This window comes from Pholcus phalangioides, unplaced genomic scaffold, assembly GCF_987345545.1.
Source record: "Pholcus phalangioides strain wild (caught in Gottingen) unplaced genomic scaffold, Ppha-v1.0 ptg000009l_1, whole genome shotgun sequence".
Classification (NCBI taxonomy): domain Eukaryota; kingdom Metazoa; phylum Arthropoda; class Arachnida; order Araneae; family Pholcidae; genus Pholcus; species Pholcus phalangioides.
Window position 1 is genome coordinate 59237950 of NW_028301602.1, and position 24374 is coordinate 59262323.

At 35.5% G+C, this 24374-nt stretch overlaps 1 protein-coding gene across 2 annotated transcripts in view; it reads right to left on the minus strand.

Moving 5' to 3' along the window:
• Positions 1–20432, minus strand: part of LOC149083401 (chaoptin-like) — a 51263-nt gene extending 30831 nt beyond the window's left edge. For both annotated transcript variants that reach the window (XM_089236683.1, XM_089236682.1), the window contains exon 1: positions 20102–20432. The gene's annotated coding sequence lies outside the window, so the exon portion shown is untranslated. The remainder of the gene's footprint in view (positions 1–20101) is intronic.
• Positions 20433–24374: the final 3942 nt, after the last annotated feature.

Below are 24374 nucleotides of genomic sequence, written 5' to 3' on the forward strand. Positions count from 1 at the left end.
CGTCATCCCCTTGCATAAGGATATTTTTTGCTACAAAAATTTAATTGAAACTTTTATTCAGTTCAAACTTCTAAACTTTTGATATAAAATTTAAAGCGATTCCACCAAAGGCATAATCGGTATAATCAGACTCTTGTTCTTCTCTTTCTTAATATATTGTGATCATATCTTATGAATGGATTTGACAATTCAAAAGGACGTTAAGCTTATAAAATGATATGAAACAACGATAATATATATGTAAATGATTTGTTTTTAGAAAGATATAGCTCCCCGCAATCTTACACATACTCTACAGAAGTTGTAAAGATAATCCTTTGAAAAATGAAGCCCTTGCAGCAGAATACCATAGACTAACGTTTCTCAACTTTATTGAATCCAAGGACCACTAATTTACAGTATATTTGCCTAATTTGATATTTAAACCTTTGAGCAATGATATTCAGTAATAGCACTATTGGTTGTATGTTATGGTATAATTTCGTAATTTCAGTATGTATATTAATTTAGTATGTATAATCAGAATTAAGTTTTCAAGTCTGCCTGCAGACCACCTCTTTTAAATCATACTGACATTCCTCCTATTTTTACTATATTTTGCAAGTTGGTCTTGTGGCCATATTTCGTAATATCCAGGAAGTATGCAAAATTAAGTCCTTATATACACTCTTTATCTTTTGAACATTTTCTAATAGAAACATGCTTTCAATAATTAGAAAAAGTATCTAAATAACGTGCTCGTTTTAGTAATGGTATTTAATTAAATAAAGGCCGTATATGCACGCGATACAGAATGTTATTTTTCATACGGTCGCCTTGTCCTCTAGTATCCAATTAGAAAGTTTCTCTGTCTCTATTGAACCCCAACAACAACAACAACAACAAAATCTATGTTTCTAAGCGCGGGGTATTTGAATTTAAAAATCGCAGACACCGAGAAAAAGAATATGCATTAACTAATTCAAGATATACGGAAGACTGGATGTTGTGAAGATATTTATTATTTCAGATGTTTATTTTTTAAGGAAGGAAAAAACTCATCTCTGCCTCCACCGGGAGTCGAACCCGGGTCCCTCGATTGCCGGACGAGTGCTCTGACCACTAAGCTACAGAGGAGATAGAGATTTTCCTTCGCTAGAGCGTATATATGCCGAACGGAACCGTGCAATGGACGGTGAAACCGATCAGCTAATAGCTCATTGAAGACGAGCCACCAGAGGGCTATATATATGACATGAATGTCGCTCTCCACTTGTTAATACAAGATATACGGAAGACTGGATGTTGTGAAGATATTTATTATTTCAGATGTTTATTTTTTAAGGAAGGAAAAAACTCATCTCTGCCTCCACCGGGAGTCGAACCCGGGTCCCTCGATTGCCGGACGAGTGCTCTGACCACTAAGCTACAGAGGAGATAGAGATTTTCTTTCGCTAGAGCGTATATATGCCGAACGGAACCGTGCAATGGACGGTGAAACCGATCAGCTAATAGCTCATTGACGACGAGCCACCAGAGGGCTATATATATGACATATATACGCTCTAGCGAAGGAAAATCTCTATCTCCTCTGTAGCTTAGTGGTCAGAGCACTCGTCCGGCAATCGAGGGACCCGGGTTCGACTCCCGGTGGAGGCAGAGATGAGTTTTTTCCTTCCTTAAAAAATAAACATCTGAAATAATAAATATCTTCACAACATCCAGTCTTCCGTATATCTTGTATTAACAAGTGGAGAGCGACATTCATGTCACATTAACTAATTAATAAACAAGCTTGAGAAAAAAAACAGCGTGAAAATTCGAAACATTTTTAAAACTTCTTCATTAAAATTGTTCTAAATTTCGTTTCCCTTGACTTTCAATGCACAATGTCTTAATCATTTAGAAACATGGATTGTTTTTTTTTTTGATGCGCTCAGAAGCGTCAGAGCAACAACTTTTCAATGAAAAATTTGTTCTTTGAGACTTTTCACAAAAACGTGGAGGTTGTTTTTTCTCGCTTTAGATATTATTTTTTAACCTCAGGGAGTGCAGCCTTGACATCAAGGATTATGGGTGTTTTATCGCCGAAGTCAGGATTGACCTTTCTGAGGTTAAAAAAGAATGTATGAATGTATACAGAAAGAAAAAAACAAACAATCACACGGTTTGTTTGTACTGGGAAACAGGGTAAACCACATAAAAAATGAAATTTCGTTCCTCAGTACATATACGGCCCTCAGTAAAACAAATGGCATACACGAAATTCGAATACACTTTCTAATTCAAAGTATGTTTTTCAAAAGATAGTTCAAAAGATGAACGATGTATAAGGATTCGACTTCATACACTATATATAATGTATCCTAGACATTGTGAATCTTTTTTATACAATCGACGTTCGTTATAATAATCCCATTGTCCTATAGGAAACGGATGTTACATTGGGAAGTGGTTATATGGAAAGTTTGAAAAACAGTTATGCCTTAAGACGATTATTGCTTGCACCTATTTGTTCGTAATAAAAAAATTATATCATTTATGTTGTTGTAATTAAAATTGCAAAGGAAGTTACACTGACAATTGATCAGGAAAGGAAAAATAATAATAAAATCGCAATGATATTAATTGTGTGTGTGTGTTGCACTTACATGCTTAAGTCTTCATTTTTGAAAGCCGAGGTCAAGCAGAATTTGCACAAACACAAAAGACATTTATTTCGTTTATTTCTTTGGGGAAAAAAATGAGTCGGGGCAGAGCCGAATTCGGTCGTTGTATTGGATTGAATTGTCTTTGAGAGGTGAAAAAGTTGTATTGAAAAAAGAACATTGGATAAGTTGGACAAAATTTTGGTCTTATCGTACCAGTCGTTATAATGGAATGGTCGCAATAACGCATGGTCGTTATAACGAGTGTCAACTGTATTACGTTAGAAAGTTTATCTACATCAAGCGCGTGTGCCCAACCTTTTAAAGAGTGCGGGGCACTTCATTTGTTTGAAAACGTGTCTCGGGCCAATTAAGTGAACTGGAAATGTGATGCGGGTCACTCGAATGAACTGTAAATGTATGCGGGTAAATTCAAATGAACTTTAAATATGTCGTGGGTCCCTCTTGAGTAAACAGTAAATGTTCTGTGGCGCACTTTAATGGTATGGAACTGTACCATGGGTACTCAACTCAAGACCCGCCCCGGCACATTTACAGAGTGCCAAGGATTCTTGAGTGATTTGGAAATGCGTCGCGGGAAGTTTAATTGCTCTGGAATTGTGCCGTGAGTCACTAAAGTGATCTTTAAAGGTAGCGTGGGTCACTTAGGTAATCAGGAAGTGCTCCGCGGGTCACTTGAGTGATGTGTAACTGTGGCACAGACCGTTTAAGTGTTCCTTAAATTGTGACTTGGGTCACTTATATGATCAGTAAATAATATGCCACTTATCTTATTTTTACAAAATTCGGTTTGGGATCACGGGCTACATCAGATGACGTAGAATTTCACCCAAAGGCCATGGCTGGAGCATATATGGACTAAATGTATCACCCACTTTTCATTTGATAATACAGTCGACGCTCGTTATAACCACTTAATCGTTCCATGGAAAACAGAACGTTATATTAGGAGGTCATTTTATTGAATGTTTTTAAAAAAATATGTCAAGCTCATCTTTTCTGGAAATGATTAGACTATTTTGGCTTTGACATCAATTTCTAGTCAACTTCCGCCTAAACGTTAAATTTCAGATCTAAAGATACAGTGCTCAGTTTATTTAAGACAGCCATGTCGAATGAATAATTTTCATCATGAAAATTTCAAGTTCACTTGCCTGAAATTACGCAAAGAAATTTAGAAGAAGATGAAAAAATCTACCACGTGGGAAGTGGGATTGAGCCAGCATGTGCGAAAATAAAACATAATGGAAACCAAAGGGAAGAGGAAGAGACACCAACATCCCCTTCCTTCTAATCGTTTCGCGCTAGCGCAGTGAGCTTAGCTATGGGTTGCCCCGGTTTCAGTGATGGCGTAGTTAACCACCGGATTTTCAGTGTGAGTGACAACGCTTTATCTTTAAACCAAATATGTTTCATACCCTTTTTTCTCCAAGCATTAAAAATCAATGTCAAACACACTCAAAGACGGATTTTGTCTATTTCTTTGAAAAAAACAAACAAAAACAAACAAACAAAAACAAACAAACAAAAACAAACAAAAAAAAACATGCAATCACGCACGCACGCACGCGCGCGCGGGCGCACACACACACACAACACCGACAAAAATGAGAGCCGAGCTGAGTTCGGTCGTTGTAATGGATTGGATGATATGTTGTTATCTTGAGTAAAAATGACATGACGGGATATGCAAATATTTTGGAACTGCCGCACCGGTCGAAAAATGGAACGGTCGTTGTAACGGAAGGTCGTTATAACGAGCGTCGACTGAATTTTTTTTTTGCATAAAGCAGTGCTCAGGCTAAACTTTTACACGTGAGTAGTCGAGCAGACCTATGTTCACTGTTGCCAATAATCATGCGGGGAAAAAATTGATAGAAATATCCATTTCGTATCCGAGTTTTAATCTTATTCCAAAAGTATTTTATTAGTGCCACCATTATTCATCATAAGAATCAGATAAGAAAAGAAAAGAAAAACAAAACAAAACAAAAAAGAAGACTGATATATATTCTGAGGAAAAAAACTTTTTCTCTCTCCAATTTTCCGCATTCGATAACTTCTTTCCCGGCTTTTCATTTATGTTTCCTCTCTCATGGACTTTAATCAGAGAAAGCACATTGGACACCCACCAACCACCCAAAAGATATTCCTGATATTTATGTATATGGAATCCGAATAGAATACGTTTTCGCACTAGATATCATCAAAAAGAAGGAAAAAAAAAAAAACCCCGAAACATACAAGTAAGAAAATTCAAGAAAGTAAGATTAAAATACATTTATCATGCTAGGAATGAAAGATTAAAAAAAAAGTGAGGGGAAATAGTATGGTTTTATATCGACAAGAGTGAAAAATGGCATACATCACTTTGGCACGTTGATGCCGTTTCGAGACATATACATGCATACGTATGCAGTTTTTACGTAAAGGAAATTTGGAAAATGTTTTCTGAAGAGAAATAGACAGAGTTATATATACGGAGCACAACAACAACCAACGGGGAAAAATGATAAGTTGGTTTTCGATAGTGTTTCCCGAAAACTTCCACTGAATTCTTGATGCCGAGAAATGGTTAAAATATGCTTTCGAGGTAGATTAGATGGCAAGTTGAGATATCGAAAAAGAAAGATCTGATTGATGTGCATGATATCTCTCCGATACTCTCGTGCTGGAGAAAATTGAGGGATAACAATATGCGGTGATCCCGAATAAAAACACTTTTGGAGAAATTTATTGTTGTGATGAATTGTATTTATGAGAAAAAACCTCACACACGCTTTAGTGATGATTTTTACATAATGAGTGCTAGAACTACGACAGGGGAGTTGTACAATCTTTTCAATCCGCGTGCCAGATAATATTATAAGTAGGGCAGCGTAAGAATTAAAAAATAATTCACTACACCCACGGACCAGTGAATACGTGAAACTACTGGTCCGCAGACATCATGACTGGTGTCCCCTTGAACGAAATCTTTATTTTATTTATTTATTTCTTATTTGATAATTTATTTCATTTATTTTTTTTGTTTGACAGTAACACAACAAGTACAACTGATACAAAAGACAAAAACAATAAAAAAACACATATAAATACATAGTTTACGAACATTCATTCTGTGATCCCAAGGGACTAGGGTGTCCTTCCAGTAGGTCTACAAAAAATTATCTACAGCCAACCGTGATTTTTTTATTTTTAATTTATGTTATTCTTAAAAAAAATACTCTTTCGCTTTTTTTTATTTTAATATAAGTAGCGCAAAGAATTAGTTAATATTAAGTTATCTCTGTACCTTTACATTATACCTCATTAGTGTAATCGGTATTACATACATTTATTTCCCCTTTTTCCTCTTTTTTTATTAATATATATTGCAGAAATATATATATTCATGCAACAACATACAAAAAAAAAAAATAAAATAAAATAAAGAAAGAAAAATAAAGAGGGAGGAAAAAACAAACAATGTATTTATATTTACACTTACATTTACAATCGTTCTGGATAATGATAATTTATTTTTTTAAATATCATTTATAAGAGTGATGTAACACTTAGGGGGTGCAAAAAACCATACAAAACAATCAGAACTGCAGTCAAACCTCATTATTTAAACCACAACTATTAATTTTGTCGCTTTATCGAAAAACAAAGTATGGAAGCTTAAACAGGCATTCTTTTTTCCTAACATAAAGAGTCATTCCTAATTATCTAATAGGGTTGTGAACACATGGAACAGCTTACCTCCGGGGGGTCGGGAATTCAAACACATTTTACACGTTTAAAAAGAAATACGATAAACACATATTGGGACGAATCGAGAAGCTATCCATACTTAAATGTGACAACCATAATTTTTTATGGGCAATATATTTATATTTTATCATAATTATTGGTTTTTTATTGCTCTTATTGGGTTGCTGCATTTTTTATGTAGTTTAGATATATAATCTCGACATCCATATTTTTTATAGGCATCTTTTTTCAGCCACCCAGTTGGGCATTTTGTCTGTTGTGACCTTTGAATTGTATTTATGAATTACATTTTGAGAAAAAAATTCTGCCAAAAATATTTGCTTTCAAGAAGATATATATTGAATGATTTGCTAAGATTCAAACGCCAACATTAATTAAGAAATAATTGAAGAAGACAAATGCACATGTGTTTATTTTTATTTAACATGTTCAGCAAAAAAATAAGGTATTTTCACGAGTTAAAGCTTCCAAGACAAACAAAAAAAAAACCTAGGATGGACTGTATAAGAAAGAAAAGAGACCATTCATATGTTTGCCCCGGTCAGAAAATACAGAAAATTCATTAGATGGATATTAAAAAGTTGAGAATCAGCGGATATTCTCACAGCTCAAAATGTTATTCCAGTGCATAGTTTCCCAAACGTTTTGTTCCATCGCCCACTTTAACAGAAATTTTTTCCTCTCATCGCCCCTCAACTCAAGTAAACCCATAGGATCCTATGTTAAATCCATATCTTCTATCGCCCCACCCCGAACCTTCCCATCACCCACCAGGTGGCGATTATTGCTCACTTTGAGAAACACTGTTCTAGTGCCTGTAATTTTTTTGGACAAAAATTCAATACAAGATATACGGTATGCCTCTACCGGTAGAGATGAGTTTTTTCCTTCCTTAAAAAATTAACATCTCAAATAATAAATATCTTCACAACATCCAGTCTTCTGTATATCTTGTATTAACAAGTGGAGAGCGACATTCATGTCAAAAATTCAATAAAACAATAATAAAAAGTAATTTTGTGTTTCAAACATGATAAAATTTAAATGACAAAACAGTATCGTATGCAGGATTTTTTGGGAGGGGGGATGAAGGGGGATTTCAATTTTCTCCGGTAGTGGAGGGTTTCCGTTTTTTACTTCATAAGAACACTATGACGACGGCTCAGCCCCCCACTCCCCCCGCAGCATATGCCGGGGCCCGCAAAAATCGGGAAAATGGTGGTCCATTTTAGAAAGATTATCTGAAATTAGTAAACTGAGAACTCCATTTTTTCAGGAAGGATAGAAAAATTCACCAACGGAAAAATCGCAGCTGGGAAAATTCACCGACAGACAATCTGCAGACAACAGTTCGTCCCCAGTGAGTCAGTGGCTGAGTGATTGAGAAAATCAGTGAATATGTGCGTGAGTGAGTTACCGTGTAATGAATATGTGAGAGCGAGTGAGTTACCGTGTAATGAATATGTGAGAGCGAGTGAGTTACCGTGTAATGAATATGTGAGAGCGAGTGAGTAACCGAATGAGTAATCGTGTGAGTGAGCAATTGAGTGAGTTATCGTACAAAAGTGATCAGGTGAGTGAGTGACCGTTTAAAATAGATTAAGTGAAACCTTATTAGTGATGGAGTGAGTGGGTGAGTGCAGGAGAGTAAGTGAGTAATATTAGCGATCGAATGAGTGGGTGAGTTACGAATTGAGAGTGAGCGAATGAGTGACCATATGAGTGAACCGGTGAATGTGTGAGTGAGCGAATGAGTGACCGAGTGAGTGAGCGATTAAGTAAAGTAGTGGCCATATGAGTGACCGAGTTATTCAGATTCATTTCAAACACTCGGCTTGAATTAAAAAAATAAAAAAATAACTAATTTATGAGAGCATAAAGGGTGGCATAAAGCATTGATTCATCGAATGGATGCTGAAGGAATGAGTACACATGTTGAGTACACACTCAGCACATATCTTGTTTGTATACATACAGCATATCGAAATCAGTTTCGTTCATAAATGTTTGAATTTCGGTTGAGACGCGGTTTTCTAAATATTTTTTGCAGCAATTTTTTGCACGTTTGTGATTCGACATTTAAATGGCTGAGACAACATAGAACGACGTCGGACCACTACAATTTCCCTTTCGTTGGTCCGATTTATTAGTCAGTGGTCTCGAACCAACGGACCACCAGTCATTTCGAACGGCTGGGTGACCATATGAGCTGTATTTTACGGGACATGCCCGTAATTTTGGTCGTCCCAACTTTTTCATAAAATGTTCCTATTTTTATTTATTTTTAACGAGGCTTACTTGAATTTTTGAAGTCAAGAATTGAGATTATCTCATGCGTATAAATTAATTAATGCCTTTGACAATTTTTTAGCTGCAATTAGCAGAAAATTGTTTGCAAAATTGTTTGAAAATTGTTTTGGCCTTTACTTGCATATGAAATAATTATTTTTTTTGGCATTTACTTGCATTTGAAATTATTTTTTTTTTGGTATTTACTTGCGTTTGAAATTTCTTTTGGCCTTTACTTGCATTTCAAATTTTTTTTGGCTGTTTTTGGCACATTTACTTGCCTTGGAAAAAGTTTTCAATTTTTTTGGCTTAAATTGGCAACCTTTTTACTTGAATTTGAGAATTTTTTTGGCATATTTGTTATTTTGGAATTGGCAACTTTATTTTAACAAATTTTTTGGCTGAAATCGGCACCTTTACTTGCCTTTGACAAATTTTTTGTGATAATTGACAATATCTGATTGTGATCATGGATCAAAATTTCCTGTATATTTATGAAAGAAATGCGGTCAATCTAAGAATTTATAGTGTTGAGTTGTTATTCATGTTTATTGATGTTTTTCTACAGGAATACCTTTCACAGGCCAGATGGAACCTCTTGGTGGGCCGCAGGTTATGCACCTCTGAACCAATTTTTTTTTTCTGATTTTACTACATTATCGATAAAGTACAGATTCATTTTCAAATTTACCCTGCTTATAAATCAATCAGAAAACCTTTCACGAAAACACGCGACATTCATGGTTTTGAATCCGGTTTGACGAAGATTAAATGTCGTTGTCATGAAGAATCCATGATACAAATACAAAGGTCACAACAGGCAAAATACCCAACGAAGTGACTGAGAAAAGATGTCCATAGAGTAGCCCGCAGTTTTAGTATATGTGTGGAGAGTTCTGTAAGGTTTTTTAGTTATATATTGTGCAAGTTACGAAACTTTTCCATGGAATCCACGGTGATGCTGTTCATGAAACCCTTGAGGGTTACGAGAATGTATCACGGAACCCTTGGTGGTACTGTTCCACGGACCTTTATTGGTACTAGATTGTTTCAACTCTTCGACAGAACCCTTGATAGTTATAAGACTGTTTAGTAAAGAATCCAAACAAAAACATGAATGTTTTTCTAAAATAGATATTTGTAATATGTAAAACTTTCAAAAAAACTACGTCCAAAGCCAGAAATCGGCCAGTTCACGGATTGGCCAGTTTTGTTGTAAATTGACCCGGCCAATGTCCGAATTTCGGACTTTGGGCAGCCAGTTCACGATGACGCCCGTGAGGGGTGGTGGTAAGATGCTCGTCAGTGTAAGTTGCCGCCATTTCCCAGGTTCGAACCGGGGCAGCATATAGATATTTTCCCCAACCACTTGATGCGAGACCACCGATAGATGGCGCCTTCATTTCCAACCCAACTCGTTAACGGCAACAAATTGTAGTATAATGATATAACCGTAGATGGTATGTGGTGAAGTAGCCAGTTCCCGAAGTGCTGGAAATCCCTGGCCAGAGACCGAATAGAAAACACCTGGTCCAGGCGATATTCATCGCCAAGTGGCGTATTCTTTCGTGACAATTTTGTCTCCGTTAGCTATGGCAACCTATCGTATCGCAGCCACGATACAATCATACGATCATCGGTAATAATTTTATTTTCGAAATTTGACGGAAAAAACTTTTTTTTAAAAACAGTTTTTTTTCTCAAATTTCTCTCTACGGCTACTACATGTAGCCCCATGTATCACAAGTTGGCGATGAAAAAAGAATGGATTCGGCACCTACCGAACCGTCTCACATCAATGCATCGAACTTTGGCCCCGAATCTCAGTCTCTTCGTGAATTGGCTGGCCAAAGCACGAAAACTCACTAGTAATTTTTGAAGATCGGACTTTGCACATAACATATACATGAATGAATGAATGCCAGGGTCTCTGCCACCGGACTTATCCCGTTGCCGAGATCTCTTCCAGCCCAGCTTCGTGGCAGAGTCTGGAACAAAGTGAGTGTTCACCTAACAGTCTGAGTGTGTAGCCAGTGTTGTGTCTGATATTTCAGTGCTGCCATCTATACTTCAAATTGTGAGTGAAGTGTAATGATTGAATATTTGTAACGTTGTAGGCCTGTTGCTCTCTGTGGCGAGACTTTTTAACGGAGAGATCGGCTCACATTCACGCCTTGAAGTTCGGAACCACAGGAAACCAACTTCAGCCGACCACCACTGTGGCGCCGGTGGGGTTCAAACCCGGATCCTCGCGACGCGAGTCCGTCACTATGACCACTCGACTACCACAGCGGACCGTAACTTATACATGAATGTATTAAATGCCAATGAAATAATTTCAAGATTAAAAATAAAATAATTTCGAGATTAAAACTAAAATAATTTTTCAATTAACTGATACTTTAAGAGAACGGCTGCGCATTTTATACTGCTTTACGAATATGCATTTTGAAAGGGAAAAAAAATCCTCATTTCTCTTCTTCGAGCGGGCATTCTTCATCAATTCACATGTTCTCTAATTTGAATACATCATTATAACATCCGAGACACACATGCTTACTATTCAAAAGTTCATGATAGCTATTGCTAGTTAATTGCCTCAATTAAAAATGATCTCTTTCATATTCACATATAGTTAATGACAAGACGTTCAGCAATTATATTAACGAAGAATTTAGTAGAGCGTAATTTGCCATCTGCGTAGTTCAAGTTCATTTTACGTTTCTTCAGAGAAGTAATGTTCTAAGGTTAAAATAACGTAAACGTATATATCGTGAAAGAACTACTTGGACGTTAATTTATTACGCACGCAAGAGAGTTTAAGGAATAAACACTACGTTCTCCAAAGCATTTGAGGCGTGTTCAGATTTTTGATCGATGACGCACATGATTAACCGTATAGGCTTACAAGGCGTGTGCGCAGGAAATACATCGCCAACAAATTCGCTGCCGGAAAATTCACTGACAATTCACCACCACGCAATTCACCGAAAGGAAAATTTTACCGCTGGGAAAATTCACCGACAGACAATACGTCGACAACTTGACATAGTGAATGAGCAGGAGAGAGGCCCAGTGAGCAATTGACCAAACGAGTCAGGGAGAAAATGAGTGAGTCACTCATACTATCACTACTTCACCGAACACCAACTCTGGCCATATCGCCATTTACTGCCACAATGAGATGGGTTGGAAATGAAGGCGCTGTCTATCGGTGGTCACCTCAAGCTCGTTAGGGAAACTATTTTAACTATATCTTCCCTAGGATTCAACCCCGGGACCACAACCTTCACGGTGGTAGACGAGCATCTTACCACCACGCCCCTCTAGCGTTTCATATTGCCGCTAACTAACTCGCTATATATATATATATAACTTACCCCGTCACTTATTCACTCATATGGTCACTGATTCGCTAAATCGCTCACTCACTTGATCATTCAATTGCTCACTTACCCACTCGATCGGATACTGATGCAGTGATTCCCTTAATCGCTCATTCGTAACTCACCCACTCTCACTCGATCTAATATGGTTACTCACTTGATCAATTTTATACGGTCACTCACTCACCTGATCTATACGACCATTCACTCAATTGCTCACTCTACTACTTCACCAAACACCAACTCTGGCCATATCGTTATATTGCAATTTACTGCCATTAGTGAGATGGGTTGGAAGTGAAGGTACTGTCTATCGGTGGTCGCCTCGAGTTCGTTTGGGAAAATATCTTATCTATATCCTCCCTTGGGTTCGAATCCGGGACCCTGACAACAACCTTCACGATGGTAGACGAGCATTTTACCACCATGCCACTCGGGCACAATTGCTCACTCTGTCATTCATACGATCACTGAACCCGGTTACTCATTCGGTTACTCACTCGCTGACATATTCATTACAGGGTAACTCACTCACGCACTCACTCAGCCACTCGTGGAGTCACTCAGCTGGTAACTCACTCATATACATATTCATTGATTTGTTCAATCACTGAGCCACTCACTCACTGGTGACAAACTGTTGTCGGCAAATTGTCTGCAGGTGAATTTTCCCAGCGGTGGGATTTTCCCAGCGGTTCCCTCCGTCGGTGAATTTCCCTATTGGTAAATTTTGTGGCACTGAATTGTTTTCGGTGAATATTTCGTAAATCCTTACAAGGATTGACGGGCTAGTAATGAAATTTAGGAATGTCGAACATCAGACAAGGGATTTTTCGATCGAAAAGTTCGGTACCGTGAATTTCCAAAAAAACAAAAGAAAAATTACTGACGTCGAGATTTTGAACTAAACACCAAATCAAAAAACATTCAAATTCACTTTTCAACACTCCCATTAAGAGCAAAGTATTAAAACTAATTACGTAGCGTTTCCGTATATCAAGAGGTTTAAAAAAGCTATTTAATCTCTCTCTCTCTATCTCTATCTCTCTCTTCTCTCTCAATATTTTTCCATTATCCAGGTTTCTATTATGGTTACCACGTTCAAGTAATGATTAAATAATAGTGAAGCTTTAGCCTGATTGCATGACGGTCTTCAATAAAGCAAAAAAAAAAAAAGAGTAATCTTACAACTTACATTTATCAATTAATCTCACCTGATTAATTGATTCGATTTACCAACTGTGTGATACGCTCACTCTTCATATAACATTGATCTTCTAACAAATACGACCGAAACAAATGCAAGATCTTGAAGGCATCAACAGTTACACTAAATGAATTAGTTTTAGACGATTGAATTTCATAGTATTGCAGTGTTTCAAGCTTTCGTTACGAACCTAAGATCTGTGATCTAAAATGATAAAAAATTTAATGCGAGTAATTGGAGTTTTCGAAAGTGATATCGGATAAGAGAAAATGACGAAACTTCATCAAGAACATCATCACATTGCTTCAATAATGTATAAGTTAGTTTTTGAAACAAGATTTTTCTGAAAGAAGTATAGCGATTCGCTCTATCGATGAGAATTAATTAAAGATAAATAACTATATTTAGTTCATTCTAAGTGATTGAATTGAGCAAGTGGTGTGTATCTACACTGAATCAAACTCCATTTTTATGTGTCTCTTTCGTTACATGAACATTTTTTTCTGATGATTCATTCGGGATATGTTGATTTGAAAATACATTTCATTCTGTTGTAGTCGGCACATCCATTTTGTGTTGGGAAATCGTTTTTTGAGATAGATCAGGTTATGATATCGGTCTACAGGTACCCTTCGCTTTACGTGGTTTCGTTATAACGTGATTTTGAAAAGTTGATTTTAGAAATGGTGATCCGCAAAATTTGGTCTGTAGTTTGGCTTTAATCCTGAAATCCTGAAAATAAGCTTGCGAATTACAAATATGACATACTTAAAATAACAAAATTCCGTTGGATTTGTTGTTGTAGATGGGGTAAATATGGAAGAAACACTCAAGTCCATCTCACCAGATATACTAATGAACATAATTTTGTAACACATTGACAATGCAATCGGAATTTTAATCGAAAACGACCTTAATCAACATAAATTTGTCATATTTTGCGAGGAATATTCATAATTCTCTCTAGCTTTGCTTCTTAAGTTTTTATAAAGAGCCTGAGAATACTGCATGCCAGTTGAATCTCGACTGCTTTAATTAAAAACGTTATCAGCCTATATATTTTATATCAGGCTCTTCAGGAAAGAAAACTTCCATGCTCACAGAAACACACTCTAAAATCAATATGTAGTAGCGGAGACAGAAGCAAAAAGTGTTAATCATATTTATTGATACAGCCTAAATTGACGAGATTTATTTAGATAAGTTTGTACAATTAATTCATTCAAGAAATTTTATTTTGCTGCTGGAGAGAGAGAAAAAATGGGTTTATTTTTTTTTATCCTTCTCTCTTTTAAGAAAACCCTTATTCCCCATCTTATCCATGTTAAATTTAACTCATTCTATGCGATTTGGTCTTACGTAATTATTTTGCAGAACCAGTTACTCGCATGAAGCGAGGGACGCCCGTACATTCACTTCACGTTCTTGGATGGTTTGAATCGAGAATTTTCCTATTTTTGTTGAAAACAATCACGGCTATACTACCCACTGGTAATATGAGAACTTGATTTTGTGTAGGGGCAGAACCGTTTCAGAAGATGCTTATTTAAAAAAATTGTAGGAACACATGGCCGTTTCATCATTAATAACATCCATCATCAATTGCGAGTACCGCTGTAAAAGGATTATAACGATTTTACTTTTTGAAGTGGTCAGTTGATACGTAATACATTACGGTCTCGGTGAACAGGACCGAGACCAACTCGGATTATCCGAAAAGTAATAGAAAACGACTTTTCAAGTGTGTGTGTGTATGTGTATGTGTGTGTGTGTGGGGGGGAGGGGAGGGGGTAACTTTTCTTAAATGTTTTGTTCTTAATTCATTACACAACTGCCAAAACCCATGCCTTCTTTCATGGCCCCCATATTACACAGTGTGAAAAACAAGAATTTACAGCATGAAAAAAATAAAATAAAATAAAAATGGTTCGAGCCTCCAAGCTGGAGTTGTCTCACCCATATAAGTGAGAGTGACAGGAGCTCGAGGGCATTTTTTTCTTTTTGTTAACTATAAATTTCCTCTCTATATAGGCCTGTGAAAAATTCTGACCTGAAAGGCCACCGAAGAGCTCAGTCTAAGAATCAAGATCCCTTTAGTCTCCGTTAAGAATCCCTTAAGACAATGCTGTTTTTGACACATGGGCTCACCCGGGTACGGCCCGGGGGCCACAGGCGCAGAGGGGAAATCATGGTAATGGGATCTGGTTGAGATTTTCCATATTAAACATGTAAGTTGTAGCGCAAGAATTTTGAGTCAGTTGAAGGCGGGGGAAGGGCTTAGAAAAATAATTTTGCCCGAGGACCTCTTATGCTGTTAAGATGGCCCTGCCTTAGGACTAAAATTACTCGTATTTCGTGAGAAAAATGAGACAAAATGGAATGAAACTCGTTATTATCGGAAAACAATGAGGATTTGAGAAAGAATTTCGGATAATCTGAGCACTTCGAAACCTCGAAGTTTTGAGACTCGAATTATCGAGACCCTTATGTACAGTCAACGTTCGTTATAACGATCCTCTTCGTTCAACGAAAAACGGAATTTATATTGAGAGGTCATTATACCGAACGTTTGAAAAAAATTGTTTCTCAAGAGAACTCATATTTGGACGGGATAAAAAATTATGTTATTTATTTTGAAATAATTTGATAACAAAACTTAAATCAGTGTTACTCCGTAACTAATCACTCGACTCATAGACTGCGAATTAAAAAAAAACAAGTATATTTTCATATATTTCCTTTATTTATTTCAAACAAATTGTCGCAACTTAAGAGAAGTATTATAATATTTCAAAATTATATGAAAAATAGCAATAAAAAAAACTCGTTTTACTAGTGAGGTGATAGTACACACCAATACCAACAATTGTCATCAAAGAATGCATGGTCTAATATGAAACGCAAACGCTCGCTCCGCTAACCTTAAAACGGCATTCCTGTTGAAATGTATCGGGAGAAAAATAAAAATACGTATGCAAATGTGACCTGGGGAAGAAGAAGAAACGTATGAAAATCTGCGTCATAATTGACATTGAATAAAAGGCGCGTACGCCAGCCCTGTGAGGTTATTCCGTTCTAACAGTTGTAAGGTACGGGATAATAGCGCACTTTAGTAATACTGAAAAAGTATACATCCATTTCATTCACGCATTCATTACGTAGACATGCATTTCATTCATGCATGTCTGCTTTTTCAGTATTACTAAAGTGCGCTATTATCACGTACGTTACAAATGTTAGAACGGAATAACTTCACAGGGCTGGCTTACGCGCCTTTTATTCAATGTCAATTATGACGCAGATTTGCATACGGTTCCTTCTTCTTCCCTAGGTTACATTTGCATGCGTATTTTTCTTTTTCTCCCGATACATTTCAACAGGGATGCCGTTTTAAGGTTAGCGCAGCGGGCGTTTCGAAACACGCTAGCGCGTTTGCGTTTCATATTAGACCATGCATTCTTTGATGAAAATTTTTTGTATCGGTGTGTACTATCACCTCTTAAAGTTTTTCCTATCTTTTCTGAATCACCCTGTATATGCACTCTCCTATGTACCAAATTCTCCAATATCAATGGTCAAGGGCAAACACAATTTTACGAAAGAGAAACACGGATGTTTGGATGTTTGTATACACACGGATTTTGTATATTTCTTTACAAAAGAGTCTGAAAAGAGTGACTTCGGACGTCGTATTGGATCGAGCTGTCTTTGTAAAGGTCGTTACATTGGAAAGCACGAGTTAAAAAGTGGAAAATTTTGGACTTATCGTATCGGCCGTTAAAATGGAACTGCCTCAATAACGAATGGTCGTTATAACGAGCGTTGACTGTACAAAGAATTTTGGAATTCGAATGGTGTTCTAACAGGAAATCATTAGAATACATTCGATATTTGAAATTGATAGAACAACTTTACTCTAGTAAAGGAAACTTCAAACACGCCATCATCGAAAGAATTAATTTTCTTCACCTTCCTATTTCACCCATCCACTTATTGCGAACTGGTTGCGATGATAGCTGTGTCACAGGGGCTTTTATTCGTCGAGATTCACTATATGAGCTAATCCTTTAATTATAGTGATGAGTCTATGAGCTTAAATAGATAAGAAATAAGCTCTTTATGCTAAAAGCATAATTTTTTTTCCACCAATCAATAGAATCGAAGATTCCATTAGTATCACTTAAAGCGGAAAAACTCGACGTTTTTTTCCTGGTACATAATCTACTCAGTTAAGCTCGATTCATCAACTCATTTTAGTGAAATTTTTCTCGAACGATTTATGTATTTTTGCATGATTTACCGAAACACATTCATATCATTTGTGAATGCAAACTTCACTCGATAGCCCTCTCAGATATTCAACACTTCGTAAGGAGTGAGTTGAAGCGAAAATGGGGGATTAAAGTAAGTTAGGTGGGGGGGGGGGGGGGGAGGGGCACAAAATTATTGCTGGATGAATAAGTAGATACGTTATGTATACGTATAATACTGGAACAATCTGCTGCTGATCTAATCCCAGATAATTCCACAACAAGGATTTACAGAATATATCTCGGGTGATATCGTGTAATGAGGCGTCGGTCTGTCGTTAGTAGGATGTGGAAATTGCAGCTCTAACAGCTGATTGTTCAAGAGAACGTTATAGTGAAAGGGAGAGAGAGAGATTTCGCATCCATTGCTCATAGTCAACTGAAGGTCTAAGTTACGATTTTCACACCAATTTACGAGGAAATGTAGTTCGGGGTTCACGACAGCTCAGTCAGCCATTACTTATATTGAATATGGGCTCAGAAGAGAGAGAGAGTGAGAGAGACTGTCAAGTTACTGCCATCATCTGTATTATAGTACCTGATAGAACTAGGACACGGGACTATAGAGCGGACACGAGACTGATTAGTGCGACGAACTTGACAGCAATTGCGGTGTTCATTGCATTTATTTAGCAACTCGACAAGCAGTGGAAGCGATATAATAAAACTGAAATTATTCAGTTAATTAAACTGATTTAAGTGAGTTAACTTGCTATGGTCCATTGTATATTTGACTACATATGGTAAATACATGGGTCGAAAACCCCATTATACTAATTTCTTTTCTCAATTTTTTTGGTATTTTAGAAAATACATCTCGTCATTTCAGTCCAAAATACGGCTATATAAGTAAGTGTCTTTTTTTATGCAAAAGAGAGTTGATTTTATTATCCGGAAGGCTTGATTCTTTGTTGGTGTCATTTTTTGAAAGCTGCTGAAATTTTACGTGTTCAAAGATTTATAAAATCACTCCAAATCGGAGGACCTGGAAATGAAATTCAAGGTAAAAACTATTCAACTTTGCTAAGCAAGATTTAATCTGTTCATAGATAAAAGTAAAATAAAAACTATATTTTACCCTTGGTTGGAAATTGTAGCTAATTAAAAACTCCTCCACACAATTTATTAAATTGCTGCGTTGAGGTGTTGTTTCAACTAAAACATGCTAACAGCGCCAATTTACATCAGTTTTTGTAATTTTTTTTCAACAATTTTAATGGGATTGAACCATAGAGTTGTTAATTGAAAACTTTATGGCGCATGAAAATGATTTATTTTACTATATGGAATTATCAGAAAAGAAAAGTAATTTCTTTATACGATGAAGAAAATATAATGTTTCATAAAAATCTTTTGTACAGAAAGATAATTCGAACATTTAGCACATAACTCATCGCATTTGATGTCCACATGGGAAATTTAGCCATTCGCCCCCCCCCCCCAATTTGCACCTCCAAATTCAAACAGCATATTTTCGCTGACTTACCGAATATCTAGGACCCTATCAATCGTAATGAAAAGGGCCTCCTTTTTACTCATGTCAGCTTAGATAAAAATCGGCCTTGAATATATATGTACACATAAAAATTAAAGTATCAATAAATCTATTATTAATAAAAATTTTCGTAATGAAAATTAGCATTCGGATATGTGTTTGAAAAAGTTCTTGAAAGGATTTTTGAAATAAATAAAATCTGAAACATGAAAAATTGTATAGATTATAAAAAAGTATCGCATGATTAATAATATTCAAAAATGACGTCACTCTCCACTATCCATACGAAGTTTTTTAACAACTCTCTGATGCGAAGATGAATTTAGGAAAGAAAGAAAATAAATTCACACACAGTGCTCACACACGAATTCTAAGGAAAGAGTGAAATCCGTTGTTTTGTTATCTAGTGAAGTGGTTCTCAACCTCTAGAAGCCCGCAGCCCGGTTGATTGCTTTTTTTCGAGTGGAGGGCCCAGTCATACACATGATTAATGAGGAAAGCATGGAGAAAAATGAAACGGTGAATCAATCACGGCCCGTAACTAGACTAGTGTTGAGAAACACTAACCTAATATTCTAAGGCATTCATTTGGCAAGTGAGAGGACGTGGTTTCGATTTCCCGCAAGGGCAGTTGAATTTTTTTTCTTTCCTAAATTCATCTTCGCATCAACCAGCTGTTAAAAAACACTTCGTAATAATAATAAATATCATAATATTTATAAGTCCCACTTATTATATAACTACAGAATCAATCAACGCTAAGTTATCATTGGCTGAATATCCTCAGTATATACACACACACGTCTATCATGTGTCGAACACATGGTAGTAAATGAAGAGCAGTGAGTGTGTTTTACAATAACTGCAATAAATAAATGAAATAAAAAACGAATTAATTTTGTATAATAGCTTCCCATTTTTTAATGATTTTTGATTTTTCCAACTCGAATTAGTTTCATTTTCATTTCTGAATAATTTCTAATAGTATATGAATAATAAATACTTACCCTTCATAACGTTCTAAAATTTCATTGAATATTTTGAATTCCACATAATTGATTGTTTATATATTTAATAGACTTCTCGTTGGGAGCTTTAATTTTTTTTTAAATTTAATTTCACAGAAATTCAATCGTGTCTTAACTGGAAAAAAATTGTGAAAAACAAAACTGTGTAAATAATGTCTGAGGAACGTCAAAAAACGCGCACAAAACTTTTATTCCGGACAACGGGGAGAGCGAGTCTCCGCGTCTCTCTCTCTCCGGGATAAACTTGGCGAATTCGGGAAAAATCTGGATAAAGATACAGTAACGGGGGCAGCAGCAGCAACAACGTCGAGAGGTGGAGGACGACTGAAGAAGGTACGATCTCGATTCAAGGTGGTGGGGTGTTCAACATCTCTTCTCCGCCACTGGGATGAAGAACAACCAACGCGCATGTCTCAAACACTGTATGGAGGTGGTAGAAAGAGACATGAAGTTGTTTGAAAAAAGGGACTGTGGGGGCCCCCCCCCTCCCCTATAACAGAGATAAAACGGGATCCACAAAACAGGAGAAGTTGAAACGATAAAAATGCCTCCTGGTAATGTTCGTGCCCTTCATATGTGTATCTCTTATAATACATGCATGTTTGTATAATGTGTTCCTTAAATTAGAGTAACATACAGGAAGGATACTGTTGGGAGGGAGAGGGATAGCCTTTGTTCCAACACCACCCATTTTTCTACTTCATTTCTGTAGCTAATGGGAAATCGATTAATTTCCCGAAAATTTTAATTTTCTGTTACTAATAATTTTTCTTTGATGCTACCAGGTATGCAGACAAAGTTTTTTCCCCCCACGATGAGAAGAAGTACGTACCTATGTACATACATGGTCCATTTTGATGTTGATCGACAGTGCATTATTGAATAACGGCATTATGATAGTGTATTGATGTATGCTTAAAAAATTCTTCAATGAATCAAGAATCGAAGAACATGAATTTTTCAAGAAATATAGGAATTTAGCAAGCAAAGCTTTTCCGGAAAATAACTAATTTTAGATTCCTGAAAAGTTATTCTTTTTTAGCACTAGTGGTGACCGTAACAATGGGTTTATGAAGTAAAGAACTGGGTAGTAAAAATCTATTTATGAACGGGAAAATTGAGCAATAACAATGGATTTTAAAATTGCATATTTAATAACAAAAATGATTTTTAAAATCACAAAATTTGACAGCAAAAATAATTTTTAAAGTAAACAATTCTATAATAACAATGAATTTTTGAAACTGGAAAGTGGGATTTATAAAATAAAATATTGTACAGTAGTAATGAAATTTTTTAAAGCAGAAAAAGTAACGTAACAATAGATTTTGGAAATTTAATACAGTGTAGTAACAATGCATTTTAAGCATTTTAGGCATTGTACCTAAAGTTATTGTGTGTTTTAATAGTAACAGTCGATTTTTAAAATCGAAAATTGCACAAATTGCATAGACACAATTTTTTTTAAAATCGAAAAGATTTGTATAGTCAAAATCTATTTTTTTAACCCTTAAATGTTCATTTTTTTCTCACAGTTAATGACACGTATTGAAAGCCTGAAAAATAATTTAAACAAATCTATTCCGAATTGTACTGCATATGCAGAGACCGATTGAAAACGTACAAAGCCTCAAAAATCTCAGATAGAACGAATGTATTGAAGTTATATTACTTTCCAAATATATATAACTACCTCCTTTGTGATTGAAATTATAGTAAGAAAAAAATTCGGATTGCAAACTTCCAGGTAAAGAAAAAGAAGAAAGAAATGCAAACCCCAAAAATTTTTTAAGAAATCAACGAAATCGAAGGCCCACATGCTATGCAACAAACAAAGCAATTGTTGTCGTCAAGTGGGAAATCTACCCGCAAATTCTAAGAATCAAATGGAAAGAATATGTCCTCACCTTATGTGCAAAGGTGATTCTGAACTTATACCTTCAGATTGGCTGCGGTAATGTACGTTTGGAGAATATTTTGCTCAAAGCTGCGTATTTTTTTATTTGCAAAACAACACACACAAATACATGAATACAAATAATATACGAAATAAAGACAATAGAACAAAAACCAAACATACACTTTGCAGTTCTTAGGGATCCAATCGGTCCGTCTCAGAGCTTAATAAAAGTTTTCTGTAATCAATAAGCGACAGTAATTATGTTATGTGTGACACTATAAATACATTTCAGATTTTTTTACTTTTTTAAACATTTAATTGAAAACTTGCCTTGAGCACTTTTTTATACTTTCAATGAATGTTTCGAAATTCGAGATAGAATTTCCAAATCTAAAAATTTCTTCTTGGGGATGTTTATTGGACAATTTTTTCCCGAATTTGTTATAGATGAGTTAGGGTTAAATCCAAAATCAAATTTAAAATCGAGAATTGTATAGTCACAATAGATTTTTTAACCCTGTATTGTCGCATGTTATTTGGATATACATTTAAAAAAAACCCATTACACCAATTTCTTTTCTGTTTTTTTGGTATTTTCGAAAGTGCATCTTCTAGTGTTATTTCAGTATATAAAATTGCAGCTATATAAGTACAATACTTTTTATCTACAAAGAGGTGATTTCTTGTTGGTGTCATTTTTGAGCGAATGATGAAATTTTACGTGTTCAAAAATTTATAAAATCGCACCAACTGTGGTGATTGGAAATAAAATTCAAAGAAAAAACAATTTAACTTTGTTATACTCAAGATTTTATCTGTTTATAGATAACATTGAAATCAGAGTACACTGTAAGTTTACCCTTAACTAACTATTTAGCAAATTAAAAAATCTACTGTAATTGATTAAATTGATGTGTTGATGTATTGTTTCAATAAAAAATATGCTAACAGCGCCAATTAATATTCGTTTTTTGCAAAAGAAAAAAAAATTCAATACGATTCAATCTTATGGGGTGAACGAAACAGGATTAAATTGGAAACTCTAGCAATGTATTTTTAAAGTCAAAAGGTTTGTAGAATAAAAATAGATTATTAAGAAGTAAACTATATGGTCACAACGGTATTTGTTAAAATATTCTTAAATATTATATTTAGTGAGAAGATTTTTCACATTCTTAGATGTCAACAATCACATTTGTGTGTGTGTGTGTGTGTATAAGGGCAGTTTACTATCATAGTTTATTTTTATTTTGAATTTGGTTTTGCACGTAAATATAATATGAATGATATACTATCTAGTTATTGTGGGCATTTTTCCATTTCGCTTTTTTTTCACTTTTCTGGACAATCTTCTTACTGTGGCAACATATTCGTAGAACTCGATTTTGAATTTCCCTTTCAAAATAATCCACTTATAAAAATATCAAATTTTCCCCATTCATGCGTCAGTTACCAATCAAACACAATAAAGCAATAACAATTTTAAAAAATTCGCAAATGCCATCGTACACTAATGTGCTACTTGTTCCAATGCCAAAAGTTTTTCGGTCAATCAAAATAACAAATTTACTAATGGTATTCGGCAAGTTACAGTGACGTTCTATACCTACTGATACATAGATTATTTATTTTCAAAAACAAGAACCATAATAATTATTTAAAAATAATGCTGATTTGTACGGAAGCTATCGCACTACTAATGCTACAGCTCTTTGTCCAATGGATAAATGAAACATCGCGGTGTTGGATAATCCTCTTTATTATTATTATTTTTTGAGTAAGTAAGTAGCCCAATGTATTGAAATGAGTGTATATCACAGATTTTTCCAGCACTAAATAATTAGGCCTTGTCAAAAGCGGCTTTTATAATGACATTTCTGTCAACTTTGAAACGTTGACCGTGTCAGTGATCATGTGCTTCGTTCTTGTTCATGTTTCGGTCACGCTACAACGTCATTTTGATATTCTTGAACCACACCAGAAGAATTCATTGTACCATGAAGCACAGAGTATGCGTGATACGTATCTTCGTACTTTAACATACATTCAGAAGTGCAAAAAAAGAGAAAGTTATATGAACGCGATACTTCCCGTTTTCTAACACCTTTTTTTATTACACGCCTGATATATTGTTATTATTATTCTGCTTCCGTGCTTTCGTGCACGCCTGTTTTAATAAATGCAATATCCATGACAAGTAATGCATTGATGTCATTTAGAGCTGTTAAGATTAGTTCCTGTTTGTGTTAGGGCCATTTTCTCTCCCGGCTGCTTACTTTCATATTTTATTAAAAGGGCCATTAATTTGCATCTTATATATCATAACGACTCTGATATAAGTAGTACTAAATC